The sequence below is a fragment of the Bufo bufo genome, chromosome 4 (genome assembly GCF_905171765.1).
Source record: "Bufo bufo chromosome 4, aBufBuf1.1, whole genome shotgun sequence".
Lineage (NCBI taxonomy): Eukaryota > Metazoa > Chordata > Amphibia > Anura > Bufonidae > Bufo > Bufo bufo.
Genome location: NC_053392.1, coordinates 75,905,979 through 75,925,396, shown reverse-complemented (window position 1 = coordinate 75,925,396; position 19,418 = coordinate 75,905,979).

The window sequence follows — 19,418 nt, the reverse complement described above, 5'->3', positions numbered from 1 at the left end:
ACAAAGTGAGTTCAGAACTGAACTGGTCCTTAAGCGTCCTAAAAAAATAAAATGACATTACTAAAATGATGCCAACATAAAGTAAACCTATGGGGAATGTTAAATATTGTTAATTGACTGAGTATGCCTTGTTTTATTTTTATTAAGAATAATCTTTTATTTTTATCATTTTAAAATAATGATGAGACGGCTGAGTTTAATGAAACTACTGCGCTATTTGTATTAGAGAGAGGGAGCAGAGGGACCAGTTACACAGTAGTGGTTTAAGCTTATCTGTCTAGAAGGCTAATTAGAATATAGGGGGAGAACCTAGTTAGTTTCACTAGAAGTCCCTATGCCCTTACCCTACTTGACCTAGTCTAGTCGGGGTGATAGCCTTAATGGCTGTAGTCGGAGCACTCGTCTTGAAAAAGACGACCCCCAGCCTCAGGAACCTCGGGCCTGTACTAAGAGTCCCTATGCTCTTACCTCTCTATCGGTTGTTGTCCTTTTTCATCCGACGCGTTTCGCCAGGTGTGGCTCTTCAGGGAATGACGAGGATGTTCAGGTGATGAAGGCAGTAGCTCTCACCTGTATCGATCATGCGGCAGTGGCGGCGTTGTGGAGCTGTGCGTCTCTTTTTGTGCGTCTCGCTCCTCCCCTGCATGGAATTGACCAGTAGGCTGGTGAGGGCCAGGCGCATTCTTGACACTCCCCCCTTGTCTATCACCTGTCTACCTCGCAGCGGGGACATGCGCAGACAGATCCTGCTTATTGCGTCGGACGGTCTGGCTATGCTCCGCTCTGATGCGGAAGTGACGTGGTGTTTGGGAGTGGTTAGTTGTCATGGGGATCTCATACCGCGTCCCCGGCCGGCTTTTTGTTTAGCAAGATTACTTTTGCCTGAAAGGTATTGATAGTTAGGGTAAATTTGTTCAAAATTAGAAAAATACACTCTAAATGGGCATTGCTTATAGAGTACTATCATATCTTTAACCTTATATTATATTTTGTGAATTGTTTGATTGCTGTCATATTGATATTTTTATCGCAGACATATTTACATTTTTGGTTATAGTTTAATGCATAAATACATGGACACATTCTTGCTTGTCATTTTAATACCTATATATACCATAGAGGGCCAATTGGGATTCTCCTCCATACGTATAATGTATATTTATAGGAAGGGTTTGTAGGAGAGGTATTCATTGAGGCCATTAGGTGTAACTGACTTCAGTCTATAAATCCACCTGGCTTCTGCCTTCAGGATTAGTTTGTCCCAGTCCCCCCCCCTCCTGGGTTTAGGGACATGTTGGATACCTATAAACTGAAGGCATGCCGTATTACCATCGTGGCATTGGTTGATATGCCGTGCCACTGATGTATCTTTTTTGTTTTGAACATCATTGTAGTGGTCTCTGATGCGTCTCCTAAATTCTCTCTTTGTCTTCCCTACATAGTCTAGGGGACAGGAGCACTGTGCCAGATATACCACCCCCATGGTTAAACAATTCACGTAGTCACGGATGGTATATTCTCTCTCCGTTTGTGAGCACGTGAATGTTTTGGTTTTCTTTATCTGGCTACAAGCCAGACACCTACCACATTTAAAAGTGCCTGTAGGTTTCCTGGATAGCCAGTTCTCAGGGTTAGTAGGGGGTAGGTAGTGGCTATTAACCAATCTGTCTTTCAGGCTTCTCCCCTTCCTATAAGTTATTTGTGGATATGGTCCTACTATATCCTCCAAATCAGGATCAGTTTTTAGTATGTCCCAGTGTTTAGTTAAAATCTGCCTAACTTGTTGGTGGGCATTATCAAAGGTCCCTATAATGCGGGTATTCCTGGCGGGGGCAGTGTAGTCTGTCCTTTTATTCTTTGGAATAAGCAGCCCATCCCTCTTCTCTGAGGCAGCTGCCTCGTAGGCCACTCTGAGTACACCATCCGGGTATCCTCTGTCTCTGAATCTGTACCTTAGCTCCTTTGCCTCACTCTTGAATTTTTTAAAAGTGGAGCAGTTACGCCGGAGTCTAAGGTACTGACCCTTTGGTATGCCTTTCCTCAGAGCATAGGGATGGGCACTTTCCCAACGGAGTAGACTGTTTGTTGCTGTCTTTTTACGGTATACCGAAGTGATAATGTTGTTATTAGGGCCTCTTTCAATGAGCACATCCAGAAAAGCTAGAGTATCACGGCTATATTCAGATGTGAATCTCAGGCCCATAGTATTGTCATTGATTATCTCCATGAATTCCCCAAACTCCTCTGCCGTTCCTCGCCACATTATAAAGACATCGTCGATGAACCTCAGCCATAGTACTATCCTGTCTTGCCATCTTTCCATCTCTTCTGAGCCAATGATATTGGCTTCCCACCAGCCCAGGAGCAGATTAGCATACGATGGCGCACAAGAACTGCCCATCGCGGTGCCCCTGAGCTGGTGGTAGAAGTGGCCATTGAAGACAAAATAGTTCCTAGTGAGGCTGAAGTTCAATAAATCAAGTAAGAACTGATTGTGTCGAGATTGTCTGATGTCTCTCATACTCAGGTAGCTTTCTACTGCCTTTATTCCTAGATCATGTTTGATCGAGCTATATAAGGCCTCGACGTCTATTGACACCAGCATGGTTTGATCGTCCATACTTACACCACTGAGTCTCAGTAGGAGATCAGAGGTGTCACGTATGTACGACGGTAGTGTTTCTACAAAGGGTTTGATGATTTTATCTATGTATATACCTACATTCTGTCCTAGACTGCCCACACCTGACACTATTGGGCGTCCCTTAAGTGGTGTTGTCCCTTTGTGGATCTTGGGTGTGGAATAGAAAGTGGCTAGGACCGGGTATTTTGGCAGAAGGAAGTCTATTTCTGACTGGTCAATTAGTTTGTCATTTAGTGCCTTGAGTAGTATTTGCCGAAGTTCCAGAGTAAATGTGGGGCCGGGGTCTTTTAGTAAGATTTCATAGGTATCCCTGTCTTTCAGGATGTCTAGACACATCGATTTGTATGCATCTTGGTCCATTATGACCAAGTTTCCTCCCTTGTCTGACGGTTTAATTGTTAAGTTCCGGTCTTTTTCCAGCGTTATTAATGCTTGGTGTTCTTCCTTACTCAAGTTTGAGAGTCCCTTAGTTGTTTTGATTAGTTCCAGGTCCCTGGATACTAGTTTGTGGAATATTGATATGCTGGAGTCTGGTAGGGGTGGTGGCATTTGGGTGCTTTTCAGTTTGAGTTCTGTAAAGGGACCCTCTGCTCTATCTCTCTCCCCCTCCTCCAATAGCCCAACTAGGGTCAGTGTGGCCTCTAGTTCCCTGGGATTCATATTCAGTTGTTCATATTTTTTACGATCCTGCAGGCGGAAGTGTTTGTGCCAAAGCAGTTTACGTGTAAATAACGCTAGATCCTTACTCCACTCAAAAGTGTCATATTGGACTGTGGGGACAAATGACAAGCCTTTACTCAACAGAGATGTATCATTACGGGATAGGTTGTATGAAGACAGATTTATGATTTGCATTTTACTGCATGAATTAGTATATTCTGTGTGCCCCCCTACACTTTGTTCCTTAGATGATAAGGCATTTGTGTGGGGGCCTGGGCCAAAAAAGTTGATGAACCAGCTGATGATGAGGAGGTGGGTATAGGTCCCTGAATATTGCATGTTGAGTATCCCTCGTTATAGGTATTCCTATATGCTGTTCTTGGTCTCCCCCTGCCTCCTTTGCCTTTATATTTCTGTCCCCTGCCTCCTTTTGTTCTAACCTGTTCAATTTCAGATCCCTCTGCTTCTGAGGAGGAGATTTCACTAGCTGATTCTTTTTGTTGTATTTTATTTACAAAAAGATAGGCTCTATTCTCTTTAAATTCTGTGGAGTCTCGTACGTACTGTTGATGTTTGCGTTCTCTGAACGTATAGTGAAACCTCTCAATGGTGTTTTGTAGTTGTTCCTCCTTTAAAGAAAATTGAGCCTCGTCTTTAAATCTAAGTGCCTGCTCCCTGAGGTTATCCACTTTTTTCTGTTTGCACTCAAGATTCAGTCTTTCTTCTTCTAGTAATAAGCGCATGAATCTGTGAGAGCTGGCTGTAGCTTCTTCTTCCCACTTTTTAATCAGGTTTGTGCTTCTCAGTCTGTCTGCCGGGGTTAGATTAATTCTGAGGCCTTTTGGGACAATTTTTTCCTTAAGATAGTGGTCCAGGGATTGTATTTCCCACCAGGATACAATCAAATCTTTATATGCCCCTGTGAGGTCTTTGAATACGTTTTTTATACTAGTGATTGAGTTGGTTTGAATGTAATCAGTGTCAGAAAAAACACTTCTAGCCTCTGTAGCCCAGGCTTCCAGGTTAGGGCTTGCGGACAAAAAGCCTGCCATTTGCGTTTACCATAAATTAGAGCTATGTCATATGTTTATAGTAGGTGTCTATAGAATAGACCCACTATAAAGTGTTCTCAGTGGTCTCAAATAAATATTGTTAATTGACTGAGTATGCCTTGTTTTATTTTTATTAAGAATAATCTTTTATTTTTATCATTTTAAAATAATGATGAGACGGCTGAGTTTAATGAAACTACTGCGCTATTTGTATTAGAGAGAGGGAGCAGAGGGACCAGTTACACAGTAGTGGTTTAAGCTTATCTGTCTAGAAGGCTAATTAGAATATAGGGGGAGAACCTAGTTAGTTTCACTAGAAGTCCCTATGCCCTTACCCTACTTGACCTAGTCTAGTCGGGGTGATAGCCTTAATGGCTGTAGTCGGAGCACTCGTCTTGAAAAAGACGACCCCCAGCCTCAGGAACCTCGGGCCTGTACTAAGAGTCCCTATGCTCTTACCTCTCTATCGGTTGTTGTCCTTTTTCATCCGACGCGTTTCGCCAGGTGTGGCTCTTCAGGGAATGACGAGGATGTTCAGGTGATGAAGGCAGTAGCTCTCACCTGTATCGATCATGCGGCAGTGGCGGCGTTGTGGAGCTGTGCGTCTCTTTTTGTGCGTCTCGCTCCTCCCCTGCATGGAATTGACCAGTAGGCTGGTGAGGGCCAGGCGCATTCTTGACACTCCCCCCTTGTCTATCACCTGTCTACCTCGCAGCGGGGACATGCGCAGACAGATCCTGCTTATTGCGTCGGACGGTCTGGCTATGCTCCGCTCTGATGCGGAAGTGACGTGGTGTTTGGGAGTGGTTAGTTGTCATGGGGATCTCATACCGCGTCCCCGGCCGGCTTTTTGTTTAGCAAGATTACTTTTGCCTGAAAGGTATTGATAGTTAGGGTAAATTTGTTCAAAATTAGAAAAATACACTCTAAATGGGCATTGCTTATAGAGTACTATCATATCTTTAACCTTATATTATATTTTGTGAATTGTTTGATTGCTGTCATATTGATATTTTTATCGCAGACATATTTACATTTTTGGTTATAGTTTAATGCATAAATACATGGACACATTCTTGCTTGTCATTTTAATACCTATATATACCATAGAGGGCCAATTGGGATTCTCCTCCATACGTATAATGTATATTTATAGGAAGGGTTTGTAGGAGAGGTATTCATTGAGGCCATTAGGTGTAACTGACTTCAGTCTATAAATCCACCTGGCTTCTGCCTTCAGGATTAGTTTGTCCCAGTCCCCCCCCCTCCTGGGTTTAGGGACATGTTGGATACCTATAAACTGAAGGCATGCCGTATTACCATCGTGGCATTGGTTGATATGCCGTGCCACTGATGTATCTTTTTTGTTTTGAACATCATTGTAGTGGTCTCTGATGCGTCTCCTAAATTCTCTCTTTGTCTTCCCTACATAGTCTAGGGGACAGGAGCACTGTGCCAGATATACCACCCCCATGGTTAAACAATTCACGTAGTCACGGATGGTATATTCTCTCTCCGTTTGTGAGCACGTGAATGTTTTGGTTTTCTTTATCTGGCTACAAGCCAGACACCTACCACATTTAAAAGTGCCTGTAGGTTTCCTGGATAGCCAGTTCTCAGGGTTAGTAGGGGGTAGGTAGTGGCTATTAACCAATCTGTCTTTCAGGCTTCTCCCCTTCCTATAAGTTATTTGTGGATATGGTCCTACTATATCCTCCAAATCAGGATCAGTTTTTAGTATGTCCCAGTGTTTAGTTAAAATCTGCCTAACTTGTTGGTGGGCATTATCAAAGGTCCCTATAATGCGGGTATTCCTGGCGGGGGCAGTGTAGTCTGTCCTTTTATTCTTTGGAATAAGCAGCCCATCCCTCTTCTCTGAGGCAGCTGCCTCGTAGGCCACTCTGAGTACACCATCCGGGTATCCTCTGTCTCTGAATCTGTACCTTAGCTCCTTTGCCTCACTCTTGAATTTTTTAAAAGTGGAGCAGTTACGCCGGAGTCTAAGGTACTGACCCTTTGGTATGCCTTTCCTCAGAGCATAGGGATGGGCACTTTCCCAACGGAGTAGACTGTTTGTTGCTGTCTTTTTACGGTATACCGAAGTGATAATGTTGTTATTAGGGCCTCTTTCAATGAGCACATCCAGAAAAGCTAGAGTATCACGGCTATATTCAGATGTGAATCTCAGGCCCATAGTATTGTCATTGATTATCTCCATGAATTCCCCAAACTCCTCTGCCGTTCCTCGCCACATTATAAAGACATCGTCGATGAACCTCAGCCATAGTACTATCCTGTCTTGCCATCTTTCCATCTCTTCTGAGCCAATGATATTGGCTTCCCACCAGCCCAGGAGCAGATTAGCATACGATGGCGCACAAGAACTGCCCATCGCGGTGCCCCTGAGCTGGTGGTAGAAGTGGCCATTGAAGACAAAATAGTGTTGTCGCTTGATTTGCGACAGCCCGAACGTTGGAATTCAACACTCCTAATGTTCGACCGCCTGCTCCAACAAGAAAAAGCCGTCAAAGAGTATTTGTATGACCGGGGTGCTAAGACAGCTCTGCGGAGCTGTGAATTTTTTGGCCACGTTACTGGACGCTCATGCGCAATGCTGTAGGCTTATGCGTCCTTTTGAGGAGGTGACAAACCTAGTCAGTCGCACCGAAGGCACCATCAGCGACATCAACTTATTTGTTTTCTTCCCGGAGCGTGCCCTGCGAAGAGTGCTGGATCAGGCCGTAGATGAGCGTGAAGAGGAAGAGGAAGAGTTGTGGTCACCATCACCACCAGAAACAGCCTTATCAGCATCGCTTGCTGGACCTGCGGCAACGCTGGTAGAGGAGTGTGAGGAAGAGGAGTCAGAGGAGAAATGTGGCTTTGAGGAGGAGGAGGAAGACCAACCACAGCAGGCATCCAGGTGCTCGTTGTCACCTACCTGTACCCATGGTGTTGTACGTGGCTGGGGGGAAGAACATACCAACCTTGTGCAAATGGGGTCTTTCATGCTGTCGTGCCTGTTGAGGGACCCTTGTATAAAAAGGCAGAAGGAGAACGACCTGTACTGGGTGGTCACGCTACTAGACCCCCGGTATAAGCAGAAAGTGCCTGAAATGTTACCGAATTACCGCCAAGTCGTAAGGATGCAGCAGTTCCAAAATAAATTAAAAAGTATGCTTTACACAGCGTATAAGGGTGATGTCACAGCACAACGGGAATCTAACAGGGGAAGAGGTGAAAGTAATCCTCCTTCTACCATGACCACGCGGCAAGGACAGGACGCTTTACAGACGTGTTGTTGATGGAGGACATGCAGAGCTTTTTAAGTCCTACGCATCGCCACAGCCCTTCGGGGTCCACCCTCAGAGAACGACTCGACCGACAGGTAGCAGACTACCTCGACTTAACTGCAGATATCGACACTCTGAGGAGCGATGAACCCCTTGACTACTGGGTGTGCAGGCTTGACCTGTGGCCTGAGCTATCCCAATTTGCGATAGAACTTCTGGCCTGCCCCGCTTCAAGTGTCCTGTCAGAAAGGACCTTCAGTGCAGCGGAGTATTGTCACTAAGAAGCAAAGTCGCCTAGGTCAAAAAAGTCTAGATTACCTCACCTTTATTAAGATGAATGAGGCATGGATCCCGAAGGGACTGACAGTGGGCGATACATTTGACTAAAAAGGCCAGATGAGATGAGCTGCCTTGGGCTATAAAATGGTCCACACGCTGCTGTATTTTATCTCTGAATGCCGGATGACTGATGCGTGACTTATCCGCCACCAACTAGGGTTCAAGCCGCAATGTTTTAGGGCACTTTCTGCCTGGGAAACATCAATTTTTGGCCGCTGCTACAGCAGCGACTGCACAATACCTAGTTTTTCAGGCATGTGTACATGCCTAATTTTTCTGGCCTCTGGTGCTGCACTGTGGCTGCAAAAACAAACAAAAAAAGGCACATACATGTGTCAATTCCCTTCGTGATCTTGTTGTGGTGAAGGGGCTTGCGTATCACAATGAAGCGACCACCTCTATGAGTGTGTTGGCAATGGCAATGTTGGCACACCCCAGATGATAAGGTCGTTGCTTCATTGTGAACAGACAAAAGCGATCGGCTGGATAATTTTGCATAGAAAAAACATTAATTTCTTTGTGATCATCTAAGGTGATCATTAAAGCCTACTAGGCCAACAATGGGCCACACTGCAGAATCATTGTTTTCTGGGTCACTTAACTGTCACTGAACTACCTCAGCACGACCATAGGATTTGAAAACCCCCATCGCCTGCAATCTCCCAACGTGCGCACGAGCACAGTCATCACTACACCAAGATTGACGCATAGAGGAATAAAATTTATGTCATGAGTGTGTCAACTATTGACAACTCTTTGTGGTTGTCTAAAATCTATTCCATACACGTCCCCTGATAGGGGACGTAACAGGGATTAAACTGATAGGAATAGTACTACTTAACACACCACTCCTATCTGGTGGCACAGTACTTTGCACGGCGCACGCGCAGTGCCCAAATTGGAAGTAGGAGGACCAACCAAGCATCTTTTTCCATCTCCCGGTTCCTAAAATCTAGTCCATACACGTCCCTGATAGGGGACGTAACAGGGATTAAACTGATAGGAATAGTACTACTTAACACACCTTATTATAATATAATAATAAAAATAATAATAATAATAATACTAGTGGACGTAACAGGATTAAACTGATAGGAATAGTACTACTTAACACACCACTCCTATCTGGTGGCACAGTACATTGCACGCGCACAGCCCCAAATTGGAAGTAGGAGGACCGACCAAGCATCTTTTCCATTTCCCGGTTCCTAAAATCTATTCCATACACGTCCCCTGTTAGGGGACGTAACAGGGATTAAACTGATAGGAATAGTACTACTTAACACACCTTATAAAAACGCAGAGAGGGAGTTGAAGAAGAGGAGTCAGAGGAGGAAGGTGGCTTTGAGGAGGTGGAAGACCAAACACACCAGGCGTCCCAGGGGGCTTGTTGTCACCTTTCGGGGACCCTTGGTGTTGTACGTGGCTGGGTGGAGGAAGAGACCTTCAATGACATCAGTGAGGACAAGGAACGGACATGGCTAGCTTGGTATCCAACCTTGTGCAAATGGGAGTTTGCGGTTGTGCAAATGGACTGTTTGCGGTGCGTTTAAACGGGGAGTTTGGTCTGTCACTATGAAGCGTGCGTAACCCTTACACTACCTGATCGATACAACATCATACCTGATGTTTTAAAGCACGTTATTCCAAACAATTTAGGAATGTTAGGTGATTTATGCCCTTTATGGATTAAAACCCGACTCTGCGTCAACTACGTAATTTTCCATGGGAGTTTTGCCATGGATCCTCCTCCGGCATGCCACAGTCCAGGTGTTAGTCCCTTAAACAACTTTTCCATCACTATTGTGGCCAGAAAGAGTCCCTGTGGGGTTTAAAATTTGCCTGCCTATTGAAGTCTATGGCGGTTCGCCCGGTTCGACCGTTCGCGAACATTTGAGAAAATTCGCGTTCGCCGTTCGCGAACGGAAAATTTTATGTTCGCGACATCTCTAGACAGCAGGTGTCCCTCATACTTTCTCTGTATATTATATACATGCTCCCCTATTTTTTTTTTTTTTCAGTGTCTTTTTGTACGGCAGACATAGATTTTGTTGCAGGGGCAGGTTATTGTGTATATTATTCCACTGCTGTTGCATGTTATGAATTGCTTAATGTTCTGTTTATATAGCCTTCAGTGTTCTCCATTCGTATTTTAATTTTATTGTCCCATGATTTTTTACATCCCATGCATTTTTTACATGGGTAAAAGCCAAGTGATTGCCCTTCATTTTCGCATACTTCCCCCTACTGTTACTTGTTGCTGTGCACCTATTTGTGGATGCAATCAGATTACCTATATTTCTAGCCCTGTGGAATCCAATTTTTGGTTCCGCAGGGATAAGTTCACCAATTATTTTGTCCTCTTTAAGGGCATCCCAATGATTTTTAATTATTTTTCTAAAATATGACGTCTGGATGTTGTAGGGTATAATTAATGGGGGGATTGATATTTCTTCTACTGATTCTGTTTTTCTTGTCTCTCGTTCTTCTAGTAGAGTTAGTCTATTCAGTTGGCCTATTTCCATTGTTTTCTGCATTAATTTCCCTCTACCATAGCCTTTATGTTCAAATTTCTTTTGCATGCATTCTGCCTCCTTTTCGTATTCTTCTTTTTTTTGTACAATTTCTTTTAATCCTTAAAAACTGGCTCCTTGGAACATTCTCTAGCCAGTGCGGTAAGTGGCAGCTCTCCATAACAATAAAACTGTTTGCATCAGTAGGCTTATTGAATGTTTTAGTGCAGATTCTGTTCCCTCCATATATATTGTTAAATCTAAAAACAAAATTTTTTAATGTTTTACTACTTTGGAGTGAATTCTAGATAAAATTAGTTTTTATTAATATCTTTTAAAAATTCCTGTAAACTGCTTCCCCCTTCCCATATAAAAACTATATAATCTATAAAACGCTGCAGAGGACCAGGCCCCCCGGAGCTCGCCGTTGGGTTGGATAGTGATGCTCCCACCAACCAAGATATAGATTTGCGAACCTCATCTCCATCGCGGTCCCCCACGTCTGGAGGTAAAACGTATTATTGTACGTAAAATACTTTTTGTAAAATGAACATAATACATTCCTCTAAATAATTTATTTGCGTTTCTGGCATCGCCCCTTTACTTTTAAAAAATATTTAACTGCATTACAACCTTTTTATTTTCGATCACGGTATAGAGTGACTTGACATCCAATGTGCCAATTATGTAGTCCTCTTTCCATTTAACTTTATTCAACGTTTGTAATGTATGTTTTGTATCCTTGGGGAGTGTCTGTGCATATGGCTGGTTAGACAGTATATACCTGACACGATAGGTCTCCCCGGTGGATTTTGTGTGTTTTTGTGTATTTTGGGGTTATGGTAAAAAAACACGATCTTGGGGTGTTCTATATTTATGAATGTTGCTTCTTTTTTGTGCAGAATTCCTTGTTCTCTACCTCTTTGGATCAGAGTTTTCAGCTCTTTTTTAAAACGCTCTGTTGGATCATTTTTTTTTATTTTGTATGTTCTACTGTCCCTTAGTATGTTCTCTGCCTCCCTGTGATAGTTTACCTTATTCATTATGACTATGCCACCGCCTTTGTCTGTGGGGAGAAATGGTGACTTCATTATTGTCCTGCATAGTGATAATCTTTTTTTTTTTTTTTTTGTAATGTTACTCATATACTGGGGATTTTTAGGTTTGCGAATTTTTCTTCGCCTTCCTGAGGCTTGCTGTACTAAGTGGGCTTCTTATTAGCCCTCATGCACACGGCCGAGTTCCGTGGCCGAGAGCGGTCCGTGGTAACACGGCCTGGATTCCTGTTGAGAGCAGGAGCGCACGGCGTCATTGGTTGCTATGACGCCGTGCGCTTCATGCCACCTCTGCACTACAGTAATACACTCGTATAGTGTATTACTGTAGTGCAGCGGCGGCATGAAGCGCACGGCGTCATAGCAACCAATGACGCCGTGCGCTCCTGCTCTCAACAGGAATTCAGACCGTGTTACCATGGACCGCTCTCGGCCGCGGAACACGGCCGTGTGCATGAGGCCTTAAGTGGAGTTAAAGAAAAGTAGTTCTGCTGCTGAGTGTGATTTTTTGGGTGATTGCAGGTGGCTGAGTGTGGTTTGAAGCAGAGATCCTTGAAAGTTAAGTTTTTGCATTTTAGTACTGCCATTTAAAACTTCTTTTTTTTTCTTTTTTTCTTTTTTTTCTCTGCTGTGTATGCCATTTTAACCCATTTATTTCTCTGCTTGATTAAGGGAAGTGGCCTGAGCAACCAGGTGCTATAAATGGACTGAACTCTGCAGAGCTTGCTCTTCCTGAGGCTTGCTGTACTAAGTGGGCTTCTTATTAAGTGGAGTTCGAGAAAAGGAGTTTAAGACCAGGAGCAGGAAACGAAGGTTGGATAAAATTTCCTTGTGTGTTGTTGGCTTAATTCTAGGTAGTCCTTCAACTACAGCAGACAGTGTCTAATTCTAAATCATATTTACTGTTTTACTTTTTACTTTTGTAATCCCCATTTAGTATGTGTTGCACAATTGACAACGCAGTCCAGTGCACATCTTGCATGATGTATGCAGTCCTGGAACAGCCGTTCGAGGGTGTAATCTTTGTTCAAGATGTGAGCAAATTACCTGTTTGGAATCGCAAATTGAGTCTCTAAACGGGCAAGTTGCAACACTGAGAGGCATTGACAATTTGCAAAAGAGTTTGCTTCTCTCTGAGCAAGCACTCTTTGGGGTAGATGAGGGGAGGGTGACAGAGAGGAGGCTGAGGAAAGTGAGGTAGCTAACTGGATAACAGAAAGCGGGTAGAGGGAGAGAGTGCCAGGGAGGCTAGCCCTGATCTGACACACACCAACAAGTTTGCACGTTTGGCAGATGAGGGGGATGTCAGTCCAGGGACAGCACTGCTGCAGCCGGACACTTCCTCTGACAGTCAGGGGAATGTCAGCTCCAGTAAGCAAACCAGGAGAGCAGGGCAGGCCAGACAGGTGCTGGTAGTGGGAGACTCCATTATTAGGGGAACAGATAGGGCAATCTGTCACAAAGACTGTGATCGCCGAACAGTGTGCTGTCTTCCTGGCGCTAGAGTTCGACACATCGTGGATCGGGTTGACAGATAACTGGAGGGGCTGGAGAAGATCCAGCGGTCATGGTCCATATCGGAGCAAATTACAAAGTTAGAGGAAGGTGGAGAGTCCTTAAAAATAATTTCAGGGATTTAGGTCAAAAGCTTAGGGCAAGGACCTCAAAGGTAGTATTTTCCGAAATACTGCCTGTACCACGGGCCACACAAGAAAGGCAGTGGGAGATTAGGGAGATTAACAAGTGGCTCAAGAACTGGTGTAGGAAGGAGGGGTTTGGGTTCCTGGAGAACTGGGCCGACTTCTCTATCAGCTACAGGCTCTATCGTAGGGACGGGCTGCACCTCAATGGGGAAGGGGCAGCTGTGTTGGGGAGGAAGATGGCTAGAAGGTTGGAGGAGTGTTTAAACTAGGGACTGGGGGAGGGTAATTACGTTACAGGATGGGAAGATAGTGCAGATAGAGACCGGGGGCAAGGTAGTGGGACTGGGGGAGGAATGGAAGGAGGGACTAGAACAGTTCAGAAGGAAAGGTGTAGGGTAAAAAATATACATAAACCTCTCAAATGTATGTATACTAATGCCAGAAGCCTGACTAATAAAACTGGTGAACTGGAATTAGTGATGTGTGAGGAGGACTATGACATAGTGGGAATAACTGAGACATGGCTGGATGATAGCTATGACTGGGCAGTTAATGTACAAGGTTACAGTCTGTTTAGAAAGGATCGTCAAAACCGGAGAGGGGGAGGGGTCTGCCTTTATGTAAAGTCTTGTCTAAAGCCCACACTCCGTGAAGATATAAGTGAGGGACATGAATATGTGGAGTCACTGTGGGTAGAGATACATGGAGCTAAAAACAACAATAAATTACTAATAGGAGTTTACTATAAACCACCTAATATACCAGAGTCCACAGAAAATCTACTACTAAACGAGATAGACAAGGCGGCAAATCATAATGAGGTGGTTATTATGGGGGACTTCAACTACCCAGATATAGACTGGGAAACTGAAACTTGTATATCTCATAAAGGAAACAGGTTCTTGGCAATAACAAAAGACAATTACCTCTCCCAACTGGTTCAGGACCCGACTAGAGGGACGGCCATACTGGACTTAGTATTAACCAATAGTCCTGACAGAACAACAGACGTGCAGGTTGGGGGACACCTGGGAAATAGTGACCATAAAGTAATAACCTTCCAATTATCATTCAAAAGAGCGTTTCTACAGGGAGGAACAAAAATACCAAACTTCAAAAAAGCTAAATTTAGCAACTAAGAGAGGCCATAGGCCTAACTAACTGGGACAAAGTCCTCAAAAATAAAAATACAGCCACAAAATGGGATATCTTTAAAGGGAACCCGTCACCGGGATTTTGTGTATAGAGCTGAGGACATGGGTTGCTAGATGGCCGCTAGCACATCCGCAATACCCAGTCCCCATAGCTCTGTGTGCTTTTATTGTGTAAAAAAACTGATTTGATACATATGAAGATTAACCTGAGATGAGTCCTGTACGTGGGATGAGTCAGGGACAGGACTCATCTCAGGTTCATTTGCATATGTATCAAATCGTTTTTTTTTACACAATAAAAGCACACAGAGCTATGGGGACTGGGTATTGCGGATGTGCTAGCGGCGATCTAGCAACCCATGTCCTCAGCTCTATACACAAAATCCAGGTGACAGGTTCCCTTTAAAAGCATCCTAAAATCTCATTGTGAGAGGTACGGGAATAAAAGGTTAAGGAACAAAAAGAAACCAATGTGAATAAATAGAACTGTAAAGAAAGCAATAAATGACAAAAAGAAAGCATATTATTCACTAAAACAAGAGGGTAGCACAGAAGAGATTAATTGCCAAAGAGAGTAAAACTAACCCTAAAATGTTCTTCAATTATATAAATGTTAAAAAGTATAAATCTGAAGATGTCGGCCCTTTAAAGAGTAATGAGGGGGAGTCGCAGAGAGTGACGAGGAGAAAGCAAAGCTGTATTCACTGAGGAAAATAAACTGTCAGATGACCAGCAGAATGTAAAAATAAATTCCCCATTAAAAGTGTCCTGTCTGACCCAGGAAGAAGTACATCAGCGACTTAAAAATATTAAAATAGACAAATCGCCAGGACCGGATGGCATACACCCCGTATCCTAAGGGAATTAAGTAATGTCATAGCCAGACCCTTATTTCTGATATTTGCGGACTCTATACTGACAGGGAATGTCCCACAGGATTGGCGCATAGCAAATGCAGTGCCAATATTTAAAAAAGGTCCAAAAACAGGGCCTGGAAACTATAGGCCGGTAAGTTTAACATCAGTTGTGGGTAAACTGTTTGGTTTTCTGAGAGATGCTATGTTAGAGCATCTCAACAGAAATAAGCAAATAACGCTGTATCAGCATGGCTTCATGAGGGATCGGTCATGTCAAACTAATTTAATCAGTTTCTATGAGGAGGTAAGTTCTAGACTTGACAGCGGTGAATCAATGGATGTCGTATATCTGGACTTCTCCAAAGCATTTGACACTGTACCACATAAAAGGTTAGTATATAAAATGAGAATGCTCGGACTGGGAGAAAACGTCTGTAAGTGGGTAAGTAACTGGCTCAATGATAGAAAACAGAGGGTGGTTATTAATGGTACACACTCAGATTGGGTCACTGTCACTAGTGGAGTACCTCAGGGGTCAGTATTGGGCCCTATTCTCTTCAATATATTATTAATGATCTTGTAGAAGGCTTGCACAGTAAAATATCAATTTTCGCAGATGACACTAAACTGTGTAAAGTAATTAACACTGAAGAGGACAGTATACTACTACAGAGGGATCTGGATAGATTGGAGGGTTGGGCAGATAAGTGGCAGATGAGGTTTAACACTGACAAATGTAAAGTTATGCCCATAGGAAGGAATAATGCAAGTCACCTGTACATACTAAATGGTAAAACACTCGGTAACACTGACATGGAAAAGGATCTAGGAATTTTAATAAACAGCAAACCAGTGTCAGGCAGCTGCTGCCAAGGCCAATAAGATAATGGGTTGCATCAAAAGAGGCATAGATGCCCGTGATAAGAACATAGTCCTACTACTTTACAAATCACTAGTCAGACCACACATGGAGTACTGTGTACAGTTCTGGGCTCCTGTAAACAAGGCAAACATAGCAGAGCTGGAGAGGGTCCAGAGGAGGGCAACTAAAGTAATAACTGGAATGGGTGGACTACAGTACCCTGAAAGATTATCAAAATTAAGGTTATTCACTTTAGAAAAAAGATGACTGAGGGGAGATCTAATTAATATGTAAAATATATCAGGGGTCAGTACAGAGATCTCTCCCATCATCTATTTATCCCCAGGGCTGTGACTATGACGAGGGGACATCCTCTGCGTCTGGAGGAAAGAAGGTTTGTACACAAACATAGAAGAGGATTCTTTACGGTAAGAGCAGTGAGACTATGGAACTCTCTGCCTGAGGAGGTGGTGATGGTGAGTACAATAAAGGAATTCAGGAGGGGCCTGGATGTATTTCTGGAGTGTAATAATATTACAGGCTATAGCTACTAGAGAGGGGTCGTTGATCCAGGGAGTTATTCTGATTGCCTGATTGGAGTCGGGAAGGAATTTTTTATTCCAGTAAAATGGGGAAAGTTGGCTTCTACCTCACAGTTTTTTTTTTTGCCTTCCTCTGGATCAACTTGCAGGATGACAGGCCGAACTGGATGGACAAATGTCTTTTTTCGGCCTTATGTACTATGTTACTATGTTACTGGGGATTTTTAGGTTTGCGAATTTTCTTATTTTCTTTTGTTACTTGGTTTATAAAACTATTTAGGGCGGGGGAATATTCTTGTAATGGGTGATATTTAGATTTTGGTTTTAAATCCGTGTGTTTAAAATGACCTTAATTTTCTACTACTGTTTGTCCTTTATTATAATCTTTCTTAGACACCCTTCTTTTTTTATTTTTACAGTTATTTTTAATGATGTCTTTTTTCAGAACCTGTCTCCTCATAAATTTTCTTACTCCTATAAAAGCTTCGAATTTATAAAAAATGTAGTAGTCGAAAATTTTAATCCCTTTTCAGGATTGCTTCTTCTCCTTTAGTTAGTTTATGGCTACTCAGATGATATACTTTTTGCCTGAGAATGTCTGTTAATTGCGTTTTCTTTTTGGTGAATTGCTCCCCTCCACATCCCCTCTTTTGTTTGCGCTTTTTCGAACCTGAAAAAAATACGGTTTTATTGTCTTTTTGATGGTGGCCTTTTTCCTACAACTTTCTTCTTTATTTTCTTTTTGGTTTCTTGTTTCACTGATTATTTCTCCTTCCTGATTTTCTTGTACTACTTTGCTCCCTTCCCCTTTTTCATTAACCTTTCCCCTTTTACACACTGCACTGTATGTCGTACCTAGTGAATTTCTTTTAGGATCAGCTTTCTCTATTGTTTCCTCTTTTTTTCTTTCATCTCTTGTAGTTTCTGCTTCTCTTTTCTCTTCTTCATTCTGGTTGAGGGGGCTTAAACAGTTCTGTGTAGGGATGTCTGTATTATGCATTATTACTATTGGTGATAAGGGGACACTGGTGTTCAGATCTTCTAATACATCGGAGTCGTAATGTGTCGTAAATATTGATCCGTGGCTGCTCTGTATTTCTGGCAGATATTTGTCTATTGTTTCTAAAGCGTTAAAGTTTTCCTCTGTGTAATGTTCAATGATGTTTATCGGTAATGAGTAAGGTATTTTTTCCTCTTTTATCTGGAGTCTTCTTTCTATACTATTCACTAGGGGTTGTATTATTGGGTCGTCTTTCCAGGGCGTTAGTTTCTCAAATAGTTCTCGTATTTCTTTGCTTATAATAATTAGTCTTTGCCTTCTTTTATGAATAATGAAAATGATGGCTCTCCTTGAGAAATCGTGGAACATTTGTTCCCATTCTCTAATGATGTCTTTGTCCCCCATATCTCCTGACAACGTTTTTTCCACCTTTAACCCCTTTGGTATTGTATTCCACTCTATATATGTTGTTATTTCCCATAGATCTTTCATTTCCACGGTTAATAGAGTTTCTAGTTGTTGCAATGTGTCTCTAATGAAAGGGAAATGTGAAGGGGTTTAAGCATGCATGGGATAGGCATAAGGCCATCCTTCATATAAGATAGGGCCGGGGGCTATCCATAGTATTCAGTATATTGGGCAGACTAGATGGGCCAAATGGTTCTTATCTGCCGACACATTCTATGTTTCTATGTTTCTATGTTTCTATGTCATGGCCTGTGTTATTCCCTATTTGATTTGACGCTTGTATTCCAAAAATAGTTTGAAATCTTTGGATTCTTTCCTTTCTATCCCACCACAACTCTGACATTTTTTGTAAATATGGGAGTAGGTAATAGCAAACTAACCGGCGGCTCACTAGAAGCTTGCGGTATTATGTGGCAATAATGTACAGTGCTCAATTGCTTTAATAGCGTTCCTTTGTTTACTGTACCTGGTTTGGCTACAGTATCACAGCAGAACCGCAATAACTGCTGCACTAAATAAGTATATTAAATGTAATTCAAATGATACCGCGCTCTAAGGGTAGGGGATAATCGTAAGTTCCCCTGTTACACTATGAGTCCTCTGCAATGCTGCTAGTTTTTATTATTTATTTTACCTTATGGTTGGCGCTGCTCTGTTGAGGTAGGTCCTTTTCTGTATTGGGTCCAAGGTCCCACAGTGTAATGGGTTACCTTCTTTGATGTACAGCTTACGCCCGGGCGGTGGCGTGATGCTGTAAAGATAGGAGCTATCAGTTTGCGCTCTGACGGAGCGACTAGTGACGTCACTCCTGCAGCTAAAGGTTGCTACAGGTGCCAAAAAGCCTCCAACGTCGTTTGGGACAGACGCTGTCCTTCCTCAGGGAGTGTTACAGGGCGTAAGCTGTACATCAAAGAAGGTAACCCGTTACAGTGTGGGACCTCGGACCCGATACAGGAAGGGACCTACCTCAACAAAGGTACCTACCTCAACTAGCAGCATTGCAGAGGACTCATAGTGTAACAGGGGAACTTAAGATTATTTCCTCCCCTTAGAGCGCGGCATCAATTGAATTACATTTAATATACTTATTTAGTGCAGCACATATTGCGGTTCTACTGCAGTACTGCAGCCAAACCAGGTACAGCAAACAAAGGAGTGCTATTGAACCAATTGAGCACTGTAGATTAATTAATCAACTGAAAAAATGTCTACCAAGCACTTTTACTTGGAAACTAGTCTTTTATTGATCTCTCTCAAAGTGGGTACAAACACTTGAACATTGCAGATAAACTCAGCCGGGTTGGCAAGGGTGACACTGGAAGACAAAAATCCAACGAAA